This window comes from Quercus robur, chromosome 4 (assembly GCF_932294415.1).
Source record: "Quercus robur chromosome 4, dhQueRobu3.1, whole genome shotgun sequence".
In the NCBI taxonomy this organism is placed as follows: Eukaryota; Viridiplantae; Streptophyta; class Magnoliopsida; order Fagales; family Fagaceae; genus Quercus; species Quercus robur.
Genome location: NC_065537.1, coordinates 51,884,242 through 51,899,680, shown reverse-complemented (window position 1 = coordinate 51,899,680; position 15,439 = coordinate 51,884,242).

The following is a 15,439-nucleotide window of genomic DNA, read 5'->3' as shown; positions in this document are numbered from 1 at the left end:
CTTTTCAGTTTTGATCATAATTATAGGTTGTTTATTCTATGTCACGATGATTCCTTCCTTCCTCTTTCTTTTTATTTTTTGTCAACATGATTAAGGGTATATTGTTTTACATTTGAAAGTATAATATATATATATATATGGTGCAAATATCATTTTCGAAACATAACTTTTATTGATTATCAAAAAAAAAAAAAAAAAAACATAACTTTAATTATAAAGAATCTAAACTATATGATATATGCTATGAAACTTTATAGTAAACACAACTTTCTAGTTGTACTATTTATAAATAAAAATAAAAATCAAAACCAAAAAACAACAACCTTCTAATAGTAGTAAAACAAGTTTACCAAACCTCTAAAAATAGTATAAATAGATAAAGAGAAAGACAATATGTGAAAACCATAAAAATGTCGTAAAACCTCTATATATGCATGTTGTAATCATGTAAACCTTCACAATTGTCACCATAGCCTCTAAGCAATCTCGACATCCTGCATTCCAATTATACCTTCCTCTTTAAACCTTCATGATTATAAAATTTTGTCTAAGCCAAACACGCCAAAAAAAAAAAAATTAAATAAAATTTACCTCTATGATCTCTTTTTCTTTTGATCAAGTGTGTGCACTATACGAATTAGTTTTGGATTTTTTCTTTGTCGAGAGAATTTTCAACTTATAACGTCTACTCCTGATGATAGATTTTACTTGATAATCTTAATTTTAATGGTAGTCTCAATAAAATGCATTGAATGCAACAGTTAATAATCATTAATATACATAAATTAGATTATTTATGCACCAAATTTCACAATTATTTAAAAATTTTAATAAATATATTACTTTTGTTATCATATGTGTTTTTTTGCATAAAATATAAATATGTTAACTTTATTCTATATTATTTTTTCTTTGCTTTAATTATAAATATTATTTTAATGTTCCTTTTTTTTTATATACATTCTCTATCATTATTTCATTTATATGCTTGAATGTTGAACCCTAAATTACATTAAAAATGGGAGATATTTTATTCATTTTTAAAAAATATTTTGTTTTGTTGGCATGAATAAATGTTGAGAATTTAAAATTCTAGAGAGTTATCAAAATTAAGGGAACAAAAATCCTTAATCCTAGTATAAATGTTTCACCTTTCTATCTAACTTGACATATTTTGACAACTTGGCTCTGAGACCATTAGTGAAGTAAAGAAGTATGCAAGAATAAATGCTGAATATAATATAGTTATAAACGCATAAACAAATTTAATATAACTTGGAATATAAATTGAAATGTCTTTAAATGCAAACTTGAAATAACTAAATTAACTTGAAACACTTACAAGTTTAAGGTAACTACGAGACTTGAACTCAATGCTCAATAGAAAAAATAAAATATAAATTTGCTAAGAAGGTTATCAACTCATATGGGATATTAGAATGAGGTCGTGGAATGAGTTATGTCTTCTTTTTCTAAAAAATGTTAACTTATATAGACTTTTCATGCTTCATTATGCTTGGGATTCCTAACCGCTAGACTATTTTGTCTTGGGGTGCTGGGGATTCCTAACTGCTAGACTATTTTGCTTCTGGGTGCCAGAGATTCCTGACTACAAAACCGCTTTGCACCGAAAGCAGATTCTTTTAACTGTAGTAAACAATTTTAACTGACTACAAATCTTTACTCTTTGTAATGAGATTAGATTTGATGTGAAAGATAAACTGTTCATAAATAATAACTTGTAGGGTACTATTTCAAATAGTGTTACTATTTTTGGCTTGACTTGTCGGTAGTACTATTCAATTTTAACTTTTGTGAGGGAAAATTTTTTCATCCTCATAAGCCAAAATGATGCTTCATCCGGGTTGGTATTTCTAAAAAAAATTGGCAACTATGAATAGTATGGTTGTAAACATACAACCTTACTATAGCAGGTTGTTAGATTAAATTTTTTTTCTTTCTTCTTTCTTTCTTCTCTCCCCTCTCTCTCTTTATTCTCAAACATCCCTCTCTCATTTTCTCTCTCCATCACCACCAACACTCACGGTTTGGTGGCGATGAATGTGGTGGTCGATGAATATTCTCAAACTTCCATTTCTTCTCTCTCTCTCTCTCTCTCTCTCTCTCTCTCTCTCTCTCTCTATATATATATATATATATTTGATCTTGTGGGTATTGTTGTGTTGGTGGGTGTTTGATGGTGGGTATATGGTGGTTGGAGTTTGATGGTGGTGGATATTTGATGGTGGGTATTTGGTGTGGGTGTTTGATGGTGGGTATTGGTGGTAACGGGTGTTTGATGGTGGGTATATGGTGGTGGGTGTTTGATGGTTGGAGTTTGATCGTAGTGGGTGTTTGATGGTGGTGGTTATTTTCTGTGGGTGTTTGTTGGTGGTGGTGGTGGTGCCATGGTGGCTATGGTTGTGGGTTGTTTTGCTGTGGTGAATACATGAATGGGTATGGGTATATAAAAAAAAATGGCTACGGTGAAGAGAGACGGTGAGTAGGAGAGAGAGAGATAATTTTTTATATTATTTGTTGGTATAGTTTATATTATTCTAATGAGTTGTATGTAAAAATAGAAATTGTGGTGTTGGGTGAATTGTAAAATAGGATAGTAAAATAAATAAAGTAGGTTTTGAAGATGCAAAATAGACACATTTTTACATCCTTGAATTCTAGTGCTCTAAGGGTCTTAGGAATCTTGGTATAGTGAACTGAGATATGGGTTGGGATCAGTTCTTCTAGCTTGTTAATTAGAGGAGGATGCCTTTGAGGAAGTCAGAGAAGCATTGACTTTATCGTCTCCCATTTGGGAGATTTGAAATATATATATATATATATATATATATATATCCATTTGGTGCATCCATCATTTTCGACCTAACTTTCATTATATAGAATCTAAATTATATGATATATGATATGAAACGTTAGAGTAAACATAACTTTCTAGTTGTGGTATTCAATAAATAAATAAATAAATAAAAGCGACTTTATAGTTGTTGTAAAAAAAGTTTACCAAACTTCCAAAACTAGTATGAACAGATAAAAAAGAAATACCATTACTTTTTTGTTAACTTGTTGGTCATGGCAAATCTTTTGGTTTTAGACGATTGCTTTCTAGCTGTTTAATGAAGAAGATGCGAGGATGACACTACTTTCAGTTTTGACTATAATTATGGGTTGCTTTCTATGTCATGATGATTCCCTCCTTCCTCTTTCTTTTTATCTTTTGTCCCTATGATTAAGGTATATTGTTTCACATTTTAAACAATATGAGCATTCACAATGGGAATGGTAAATGCCATATGTTGACTCTATTTAGCATTTGTCTCTCAAAAACCTCCACCATTCGGAATTGTAAAAACTTAGAATTGTAAAAAATTTTACAATTCTGCTATAGTGCTATCCTACTTTTATGATGGCACTGTAGACTATTGTCTTTGTTTTTTTAATCCATTCTATTCTTTCTCTCTCCTCTATGACTCATTTTCTTTCTCAACTCTCACTCTTTCTCTTTGTGCCGGTGGTTGGGGCTCCACGCCAATAAGAAGTAGAGGTCGTGGGTTGTGATCTGGGATGTGAGTTGGATCTGGTGGTGATTGCAGCTAGGCCATGAGTCGAATTTGTTGGGTTAGGTGATGGGTTTGGATCGGTGGTGTGGGTTGTGGCTTAGTGGATCGGTGGGTTTGGAATTCTAGGTTCTGTGTTTTTTTTTTTTTTTTTGGTGACCGATGCTTAAAGGAAGAGGTGAGTATGGCTAAATTGGGTATCGCTGAAGTGGGTCGTGGGTCGTAGCTCTCTCAAGTCCGATGTGGGTCTCTCAAGTCCGGCATGGGTTTGATGAGTTTGTGGGTCTCTCAAGTCCATCGTGGCTCTCTCAAGTTCGGTGGCGTTGGTTGGGTTTTGAATCAGTGTGGATCGTGGCGTGTTGTGGTGGGTTGTGGTGGCTCTAGGGTTGAGGATCGTGGTGGATCGGCGTGTAGATTGCGGTGGTGGAGGCGTGGAGATTGGTTTTTTTTTTTTTTTTTAGGTGATTATGTGGTGGCTATTTCTTGTGGATGTGGCTATTGTTGGTGGTTTTTGGAGGCTTAAATATTTTTTTTTCCCCTCTGTGGTGGTTGTTTCTTGTGGTTGTGGTTATGGTTGGTGGTGGATTTAATGATTTGAGTTGTGGGTTTTCTTGTGGATTTGGTTTGCTCGGTTTGATTTGAGTTGTGGGTTTGGTGCTTTTTTTGCAGGTTTTTTCCGTGGGTGCAGCAGTGATGGGGTGGTGGGGTTTGGATGGTCATTGTGTGAGGTATTGGGTTTGTTCACTGCGATGAGAAAGAGGGGAGGAAGAGAGACAGAAATTAGAGAAAGGAGATATATTATTTTGGGAAATATATTTTATTGTGTAGATATATTATTTTAATGAGTAGAATAGGAAAAAAAAAGTTGGAATGTTGGGTGTGTTATAAAATGGTATGATATAATTGATAAAATAGCTTTTTTGGGGTGGTAAAATAGAATAGGATGTCATTTCCAGTTGTGAATGCTCTAACAAGAGGTAGCTAATATATATACAACACCATTTGGTGCAACCATAATTTTTAATACTTAATTTTTATTGTATGATGTGTGTGTTTGGATTCCACTTAAGTTGCGTTGCGTTTCTGTTCCTATTTTGTTTTTTTTTTTTTTTTTTTTTTCACGCGTTTTGGAGTAATGCGGTTACTGTTCATTGAACAGTAACCACAAATGTTGACTTTTCACAGTGAACAGTGTATACGTGCACTGTTCACGGACCCACAAATTACAATTTTCAGCAACTTTTTTATTAAAAATGAGTCCCACAGTACTATTCACACATTTAAAAATTATTTTGCTACAGTGTTTTCAGTTTTTAGTTTCAGCAAAATAAGTTCTATCCAAACAGACCCGATATATGATATGAAATTTTATAGTAAACAAAACTTTCCAGTTGTATGCTCCATTTGTTTCAATGGAAAACTTTATGTAAATATAGTTTTTTGTGTTTTTCAATATTTAGTAACATCAGAAAAAATAAGTTAAAAGAAAACTATTTTTGGCCAATAGAAAAAGTAAGACTTATTTTTAAAGATTGTTTTTCCACTAAGTGTGCATTTGGGATAATCTGAATGTTTTAACTTATTTGCAATTTTAGCTTATTTTTGCTACTATTCAATGTATTCATGGGACCCACTGCACTTTTTGGTACTATTTATAAATCCCACTGTACTATTCAACTAAGTTTTACCTCTTTTTTTTTTTTTGCGAGAGTTTCAACCTATGGCGTCTGCTCCTAATGATAGTTATTTATTATCAGATCAAGACACCAATAAGTTTTTTGTGTAAGTAGGGATAGAACCTCAGATCTCTTATACAACCATTAAAGACTTTATTAGTTGAGCTAACTAATGTAAATAGATAAAGAGAAAGATAATATGTGAAAACCAAAATATGTTGTAAAACCTCCATATATGCATGGTGTAATCACGTAAACCTTCATGATTGTCACCATAGCCCCCCAAAGCAAGCTTCACATCCTCTGCTCCAATTCTACCGTCCTCTTTAAACCTCCATGATTAGAAATTTTTGTTTACACCAAACACACCCTATAAAAAGCATTAAATTTTACCTCTATGATGTGTGTGTGTGTATATATATATTGACCAAGTGTGTGAGAATACATATTAGTTTTGAATTTGTTTTGTTGGCTTTTCTTGGTAATCTTAGCTTCAATGGTAATCATAATCCCACGTCATATGAAGCAAAATTTACAATACACACACATATATATATATATATATACATATATAAACACACTCAATAAAATGCATTTAATGCAACAATTAATAATTAGTAATATACAACAATTGGAATTATTTATAAACCAAATTTCACAAATATTAACAAATTTTTGAATAAATATATTACTTTTATTATCGGATGCATTTTTCTACATAATAGGTAAATATATTAGTTTTATTCTATATTTTTTTTTCTTTGATTATAAATATAATTTTATTGTTCTCTCTCTCTCTCATTGTTCCATTTATATGTTTGAAGTTTGAAGTTTGAACCCTAAATTACATTAAAAATAGGAAATATTCTATTTATTTTTTCAAAACTTTCTTCTTTTGTTGGCATGAATATATGTTGAGAATTTATGATTATAGGGAGTTACCAAAATTAAGGGAACAAAAATTATTTATCCCACTATAAACATTTCACTTTATACGGCCAAAATGGGGTTTTACCCCTTTCAGCCAAACTTTCCAGCATTTTGCCCCCTGTTCAGAAACTATTTAGGGATATGCTCCTGTTTTAAACTTGATTTTCTAAAAATCGAGTTTCAATGAAAAACTCAATTTAAAGAAAATCGAATTATAGGCAAAAACTTACATGGAACTTGAGTTCCATGTAAGTTTTTGCAAGTAACTCAATTTTAAAAAAATCGAGTATTAAAATAGGGGTATATCCCTAAATAGTTTCAGAACAGAGGCATTTTGTTGGAAAGTTTAGCTGAAAGGGGTATTTTGCCATTTTAGCCCACTTTATACTATATACCCATTCTAAAAAAAAAAAAAATTTGTATATCCTATGTATGGCTTTTTTCCTTTCATATCTTAGTTATATGACATATTGTGATTGGTTGAGCTCTAACTTTGGGACAAAATATTTCCTATTGAGTTGTGGGTGCTTGGTTGACAAATATTTTTGGGAGATAAAACTTCTCAGGATATCTCAATTCCCACAATTTATGAAGTTCTAGAGAACATAGAACCTATAAATTTTATTCTTTTGCATCATGCATTGAATTACGACAATGCACAAAAAAGTTAAACAAAATATCTCTTTGGGAAAGTTTAACAAATTGTAGATTTTTCTAAGTATGGAAATGTTTTTTTTTTTTATTGGGTAGTTATTAATAAACATATATTATGATTATATTTGTAAATGGAATGATATTTATTATGCCGTTTGAAAATGGGTTGGGTTCAAGTTATACTTGGTGTAATTTTAAACAATATTACAACATCTAATAATTTGTTATCGAGTGCGCATTTTGCCAAATCCACCGTTAGGTTATATTATTTTCATTTATTCTATACGCATGGAAAATTTCAAGGTGATCAAATATAGTATTCATGCCATCACTCAATTGTGTTTAAATTCAAATTTTTGTAGTTTAAAATAAAGTATAAAATATAAGTTCATAGATCAAATAGTAAGTAATATTTGATTGACATGAAAATTAGCATGCATATTAAAACCATATAGAACATGTGATCCAATAGTAGAATTTTCAAAATATGAATCAATAACAAGTTATTGGATAATGTAACTGTGGGGCCCAATAATTTATAGGTCAGGTCCGCTTGCTCGTGGGGAGTCCAAAGGCCCAAGCCAAAGAAGGCTACGGCCCAAGCTCAATAACATAAAGCCCAAATGGCCTGGAGATGTTGCCGAGGACAGTTCAGTCCTCAGCAGACCCAAAATTCCACTGAGAAGAAGGGCAAAAACGGTATAGGACCAAACTGGAAAGGAGACCTAAAATATCTTGGAAAAGTTACCCTTACTACCCTTCCCAGATAAGACTCTGCACCTGACAGAGCCGTACTCTTCAGTTTTATCAACCATCCCCAACAATTCTGGGATTAGACTGACGGGACAAATATCAGTCTTGTGAAGGTTGACCCTACACGTGGACGAAGGACAACGAACGCAGGCTAGTATAAAAGAAAAAGGAGGGAGAAAAAGGACGGGATGGATGAAAACATCTTAACAACTCATGCACAACACAAAAAAAACCCACCGTTGGGTAACCGGGGTAAGACCTTAATGATCCTCGGACCAAGTCCGAGGAGACCAACCTCGCAGGATACGACGCTATAGGGTTTAAATGCTCAAACCCAACTCCTTTTTCTACCTGTATTCCACTAAAATCAAGACCGGACCATCACCCCGTGATCAAAGGCAAGCCTTTCAAGCCCACTCTCTACAAATCATATTGTGAGGGATCATTCATGTACGAGCCCAACATAATTATTGGGCCGTTAAAGAAATCGTGTCCCTACAGTAACATTATTTAAAGTTACACTAGGTGTAACTTGAATCCAATCATTTGAAAATTTATGACTACATTATAACGGAATATGTAGGCATGGGAGGTTTTATAGGAATCCTTATAGAATATAACTCATTTAATACATTATAATTGTTAGGATCAAGTTACACCTACTATAATATCTCTAGACACTTTTACATTGAATAACAACTTTTTATAATATTAAAAATTTAAAAACCATACAATTGGTATTACATGTTCTATATGTTCTCAATATACATACCAAAATATCATGTCAATCATATTTTATTTACTATATAATCCACAAAATAATATATTTATATTTATATTTGGAATACCAGTAAAAAATTGAAATCTAAACATTTCATAGATGACATAATTTGTTTTGTTTTTATTTTTATTTATTTATTTATCATTTTGAATTTTTTTAAGCATGGGGTATGGAAGGAAATGTAATTTAGTGGTGAATTTGTCAAGTTTAGCATCTAATAAAAAATGTTGAATGGTGGAATATTGCTTGGAGTTTCACCAATTGTTTCTAAACCCAACCCATGTTCAACAATGGCATGGACAAATATGAGCTTTCAAATTTTCATAGCAACATTATAAAATGTCAACAAAAATTCAAAAGCTTTTAATTTAAGGTAGTGATAGGTTTTCCTAGTATGAGTGCCTCAAACCAACGAATTCAAAATGAGTCACAAAATGGTTACTCAACTAGTGATACTTTTATCCCCCATATTAAGGGTTTTACATATGGAGTTGTCATCTAATTATTTCATGACGTAATCAAGAAAACCATTAAAGTAATAAATACACATATTTATTTGAATAAAGCTGAAAATTACATTGTATTTTATGAAAATACATATAGACATAAAATTATATGGCCTATTTTTTCTAGATACAATCTAAAATGAAAAAAAAAAAAAAAAAAAAACACTTTGACTCGTGTTATATCCTAAAAATATGAAATTAAATTGAAAAATCTAATCTATAATTCAAAACCTAAGTTTGGATGTTAAGTTTTGAAATGTGAAAGTGTTAGGCACTCATCTCATCCGACTCATAAATCAATAATATAGGAACTAATGACCATATTATTGACCATATTATATTACGATGAAATAATCAATTTCACATCATCATCACAAATATAATCATAATGAACATCCAAAGAAAACCTAACAGTCACAAGTCAATTATTAGTTCACGAATCATATTCATCAGTTTGCATAATCATCTTAAGGATTTTCACGCAAAGATCATTTATATTCACTTTGCAATTTGGTTCCATCAATCGTGTTCATTATAACAATTCAATCCATGTCATTAAAAAGAAAACATATTATTTACAAAAAATACACAATGCAAAAAGTAAGTATTACCACAAAGGATGGATGATACTCCACTTGAGATGGTGCTGTTTTTCCCACCCTTGTTTATTCATGATCGCTTTTTCCTTACCTTCAAATGATTGTCTTCATCACCTTGTGTGTTGATTTATTGGAATTTTGGTTTAATGCCTTCAGACTTACCCTAACCCTTGACATCACTACTATAATTATTATTCCATTTTTTATTTATAAAGAGAGTTTTAACCTAACCTTCAAATAGTTACTATTCCACTTCATCAAAGGAATAGGATAATATTTTGTAAAAGGCACATGTTTCCTTCGCATCCTCCACTAAAAAAAAAAAAAGAAGAAGAGAGTTCTCTCTCCCTGTAGGAGTCTTACTTCTCTCTTCGGTAAGAGTCTTTTCTCTCTCAACTAGATAAGAGCTTCCTCTCTCCCTTAAAATTCTGTCTAAGGGCTTTTCTGGGTCTACACCGGTTTCTATATGGGCTGTAGCCCTTTTTCTTGTTGCGTAGTGACTGCATGGATTAAGAAGTGGTGAATGGTTTGGAAAAGTTAAAGCTTACAAAGGAAGAAAAAGAGGATATTGTTATTACAAACAGTAGCAGCTCTGAAATCCTTGAAGAATGCTCATTGAGCTTATTTGGGCGTTTACTTTCAGATCGTCATCAAAATATAAGAGCCCTGAAGAATACTCTAAAGGCAGCTTGGAAGATGGGCTCGGATTTGAGGATTGTGGAGGTAGGGAACAATCTTTTACAATTTAAATTTAGTTCAAGATATCAGTTAGAGTGGGTTGAGAAAAGCGGGCCTTGGAATTTTGACAATAACCTTCTCCTTCCATGCCGGTGGAGGAAAGGTTTAACGTTAAATAATATCAGTTTCTCCAGCTCCCCTTTTCTGGGTGCAGATTTGGGGCTTACCTTTTGAGAATATGATTGAAGTAATTGGGAAGGATATTGGCAGTAAGATTGGAAGGGTGCTAGAAGTTGACAAGCGGGCGATGCAAGTGGATCTAGCTAAATTTTTAAGAATAAGGGTGGAGGTTCCAATTGACAAACCTCTCCGTAGGGGGGGATATGTTAAGAATGAAGAAGGTGGAAGATATTGGGTTGATTTTAGGTATGAGAGACTACCTAATTTTTGCTACATCTGTGGCTTGCTTGGGCATGATGAAAAGCATTGTCAAGCTAGTCCAATGGAGCAACGGTTAGGAAGGCAATATGGGGAATGGTTGAAGGCTGGTGGAAGTTTAAAAAATGGAGGTGAAAAGGATAAGTTGAAGATGCAGTTTGAGGCTAAAAAAGGAGGCTCGCGGTCTAAGGTGGTGGACGACGACGGGGCTGGTGAAGAAATTGGAGATGAAAGAAGGAGCTCACCTACTGTAATGGAGGCCGGTGGAGCTGATGGAGGCAGTGGCTCAACTGAGATGATGGATGCAGTATCCTTGGGCATGATGGAAGGCTGTGACATGTCAAATCATAGGGATATGGAAAGGCAGATCAGATGGGATGATGTTGCTCCAGTAGCTTCGAGTAAGGGGTTGGACAGGACATCACATGAGGAAAAAAAAAGTGCTAGAACTAAATTAGTTGGGAATAAAGTGCATGGAAATAAGACAAGTCAGGATGTAACTGAGAGGGTGTATGGGCCGGCTTTTAAAGAGGATGAAATAATAAGCCCAAATGGGCCTAAAGGAAGAGGAGACTTAAATGAGGACAAGGAAAATGGACCGGTTATAAGAGAGGCTGAAGCTTTAAGCCCTTTAAGGCTGAATGGAAAAGAAGGCTCAAGTGAGGCTCGGGGTAGTCAGCTACAAAGCCCAAGCCGGTTATGCAAGAGAGCAATCAGAGGTAACATTAAGAGCATGGCAAGGGAGAAAGGGAAGAGCCAAATTATGGAGAAGTCTGAGCAAGCCCGAGAGGTAAGTAAAAAAAGAAAAGTTAATGATGATATGTTGTTTGTATGGGATGATAGAATTTCAAAACGTTTTTGTGAGGAGAAACATGGAGATGGGGTAAATTCTTTTATTGAAATGGCGGTGACTGCTGAGCAGCACCGCCTGGACCAATGATTACTTTAGGATGGAACTGCCGGGGGTTTGGGAACCCCCTGTCAGTTCGAGTGTTGCGCGAACTTGTGCAACGTTGGAAGCCCAAAATTGTCTTCTTGATGGAGACAAAAACGAAGAAACATCAGATGGAAAAAGAGAAATTTAAAATTGGTTTGTTGAATGGACTAATGGTTCCTAGTGTGGGAAGAAGTGGGGGTTTAGCTATGTTATGGAGTAGGGACATAAAAGTGGAAATTCAAGGCTATTCAGGGAGTTACATTGATGTATTTGTGACTGACCCGGAATCCGGTTTTCAGTGGCGCATCACGGGTTTTTACGGAAATCCTAAAACTCATCAGAGAAAGGAGTCGTGGGATCTTTTGAAAAGCCTTAGCCAAAAGTATCAACTACCCTGGCTATGCCTTGGTGATTTCAATGAAATTGTGTCAGTAGAAGAGAAATTGGGTGGGGTGCAAAGGTCTCAAAAACAGATGGATTAGTTTAGAGAAGCAATACACCATTGTAGGTTCAAGGATCTAGGTTACTGTGGTCCTGAATTTACTTGGTGTAATATGCAGGAGGGTGAGAGTAGATTGTATCTAAGATTGAATCGTGCTTTGGCTACCCCGGAGTGGGTTGATCATTACAAAGATATTAAAGTGCAGCATTTGGTGGAATCCACATCTGACCATTGTGCTTTGCTTATTTCTGATGATACTGTTGTCCAGAAGCATCCCAATTGACGTAGATTTCAATTTAAAGCGATGTGGGCAAGAAGGGAGGAATGCAGAAATATCATCCAAGAAGTCTGGGATGGCAGCTAAGACTTAAACTCTCCTAGTGGGATTGCTGCCAGATTATGTCATTGTGCTGAAAACCTCTCTAGATGGAACAAAATGGTGTTTGGGCAAATTCCTAAGCAAATTCAGAAGAAGAGGGAGACTCTCAATACTCTTGTCTGTAGGGATAAAGATGGCAGCTTAGGAAGTGAGATTAATGTGATAAGAAAGGAGATTAATGAGCTATTGGATAGTGAAGAAATTATGTGGCAACAGAGAGCAAAGGTGCAATGGTTAGGTATTGGGGATCGAAATACGAAATACTTCCACACTAGGGCTTCAGATAGGAGAAGGAGAAATACTATCAACAGTATTATGGATGAAAATGGGAATTGGCATGATTCTATGGATGAGATTGCAGAGGTGGCGATGTCATATTTCAAGAGTCTGTATTCTACTTCTTTTCCGACTCGCATTTCGGAAGTCATAGATACTACCCCAACTAAAGTCACTGAAGATATGAATTAGAGCCTTATTCAAGAGTTCACAAGGGAGGAAGTGGAGGCAGCTCTAAATCAGATGTACCCAACAAAAGCCCCGGGTCCGGATGGTATGTCTGCTATCTTCTTTCAAAAATATAGGGGTATTGTTGGTAATGATGTCATATGCATGGTATTGAATGTGCTTAATTCTAATATGTCTATGGTAGAGATAAATAGAACAAACATCACTTTGGTGCCAAAAATAAAAAACTCCACGAAAATAACAGATTTTAGACCTATTAGCCTTTGTAATGTTATTTATAAACTCATATCGAAAGTGTTAGCCAATCGCCTTAAAATTATCCTTCCTCAAATTATTTCAGATAATCAGAGTGCGTTTCTCTCTGGGAGACTTATTACTAATAATGTGCTTGTAGCTTTTGAACTTATGCACTATTTAGAACATAAGAAGGATGGTAGGGAGGGTGTTATGGCGATAAAGTTGGATATGAGTAAAGCATATGATAGGGTAGAGTGGGGTTTTATTAAATAAGTGATGGAGAAAATGGGCTTCCATGGAAAATGGATTGAGTTGATCATGCATTGCATCACCTCTATATCTTATTCTATACTTGTTAATGGTGTTGCTTATGGTAGTATTACTCCTACTAGGGGTCTCCGTCAAGGAGACCCAATTTCACCTTATATTTTTCTGTTGTGCGCAGATAGTTTTTCCTCCCTTATTAATAATGCTGCTATGAATCAAAGAATTAGTGGAGTATCAATATGTAGAGGCTGCCCCAAGACCACTCATCTGTTTTTCGCAGACGACAGCCTCTTATTCTGTAAGGCAAATAGTCAAGAATGCCAAACTCTTATTGATGTTCTCCAGCTATATGAAGCTGCTTCGGGTCAGAAGATCAATGCAGATAAATCTTCAGTATTTTTTAGCAACAATACCCCGGATGATAGAAGATGTGAAGTGCTGAATATGTTGGGTCCAATGCAGGATACCCGACACAAAAAATACCTTGGACTACCCTCGATCATTGGCAAGTCAAAAGTTGAAATATTTACTGAAGTCAAAGAGAGGGTGGAGAAAAAATTAGCAGGGTGGAAGGAGAAAATGCTTTCTGTGGGTGGCCGAGAGATTCTTATTAAAGCTGTTGCTCAAGCAATACCAACTTACACTATGAGCTGCTTCCAGATCCCAAAAAGTGTTTGTGATGAGATTGAAGGAATGATGAGAAAGTTTTGGTGGGGCCAAAGGGGCCAGGAATCAAAGATTGCTTGGGTTAGTTGGGAGAAGATGTGTAAGTCCAAGCTGAATGGAGGAATGGGGTTCAGAAATTTACAGGCTTTTAACCTTGCTATGCTAGCAAAGCAAGGTTGGAGGTTGATTTCGAATCCTAACTCTCTGGTGGCCCAAGTCTATAAAGCGAAATATTATCTGCATGGTGATGTGTTCAACGCAAAACTTGGTTCCAGCCCTTCATATACTTGGAGGAGCATCTTCAATGGGTTGGAAGTAGTTAAAAGAGGTACTCGGTGGCGAGTTGGCAATGGCGAAAGGATTTATATTTGGGAGGATAAGTGGCTTCCTACTCCCACAACATATAAAGTAATCTCTCCCCCAAAGTACTTTAATGATTATCCTAGGGTCTTAGCACTGATTGATAGAGATACAAGGAGGTGGAAAAGTGAGGTAGTAAGATCTTTGTTCTTGCCTTTTGAAGCAAGGACTATCCTAAATATTCCTCTTAGCCATAGCCTTCCAGAAGACCAAATCATTTGGGTGGGTAATAAAAAGGGAGAATTCAGTGTAAAGAGTGCTTATTATATTGCGGTTAGGGTGCTAGAAACAATGGAGGAAGGTGAAAGCTCCTCGGGTGATGCTAGGAGCCCTCTTTGGAAGAAACTTTGGCACTTGAACATTCCTCCAAAGGTACGTATTTTTGCTTGGGAAATGTGTATGAATGCTCTCCCTACTTTTGTGAACTTACAAAGAAGGGGTATTAATATTTGTGATATTTGTTCAGCTTGTGGAAAAGAGCCTGAATCTAATTTCCATGTTTTTGTTAAATGTGAAGTAGCCAGGAGAGTATGGAGTTGTTGGGTAAATAATCTCATTGATTTGTTGGATATAAATATAAATATTGTAGATATTGCTTTGAAACTTGTTGAATTGGGTACTGCCTGTGACTTGGAGGTTTTCTTTGGGGTTGCTTGGGCAATATGGTATAACAGGAATAAAATTGTGCATGAGGCCTCAAGTCAAATTCCGGACCAGATTTGGTGTTTTGCTGTAGAATATATTTGTGAGTTCAAAAGAGCCTCAACAATTTGTTATCAAGGCTTGGCTAAAACAGATGGGAAGTGGACTACGCCTCCACCAGGCTCTTTTAAAATCAATGTTGATGGTGCCACATCTGAAGATGAAAGGAACTCAAGTGTGGGAGTAGTTATAAGGGATGTAGATGGCAATGTTCTTGCTGCTTGCTGTAAATATTTACAGGGTCAATATTCTGTGGAGGAAGTTGAAGCTCTGGCTGTGGAGTATGGTCTTCTTCTTGCCAAAGAGCAAAAGCTTTCTCATATTATTTTGGAGTCTGATGCATCAATAGTTGTTTCTAATGTCATAGCAGCTGAAACAAGTGGCAGGCTCGGCC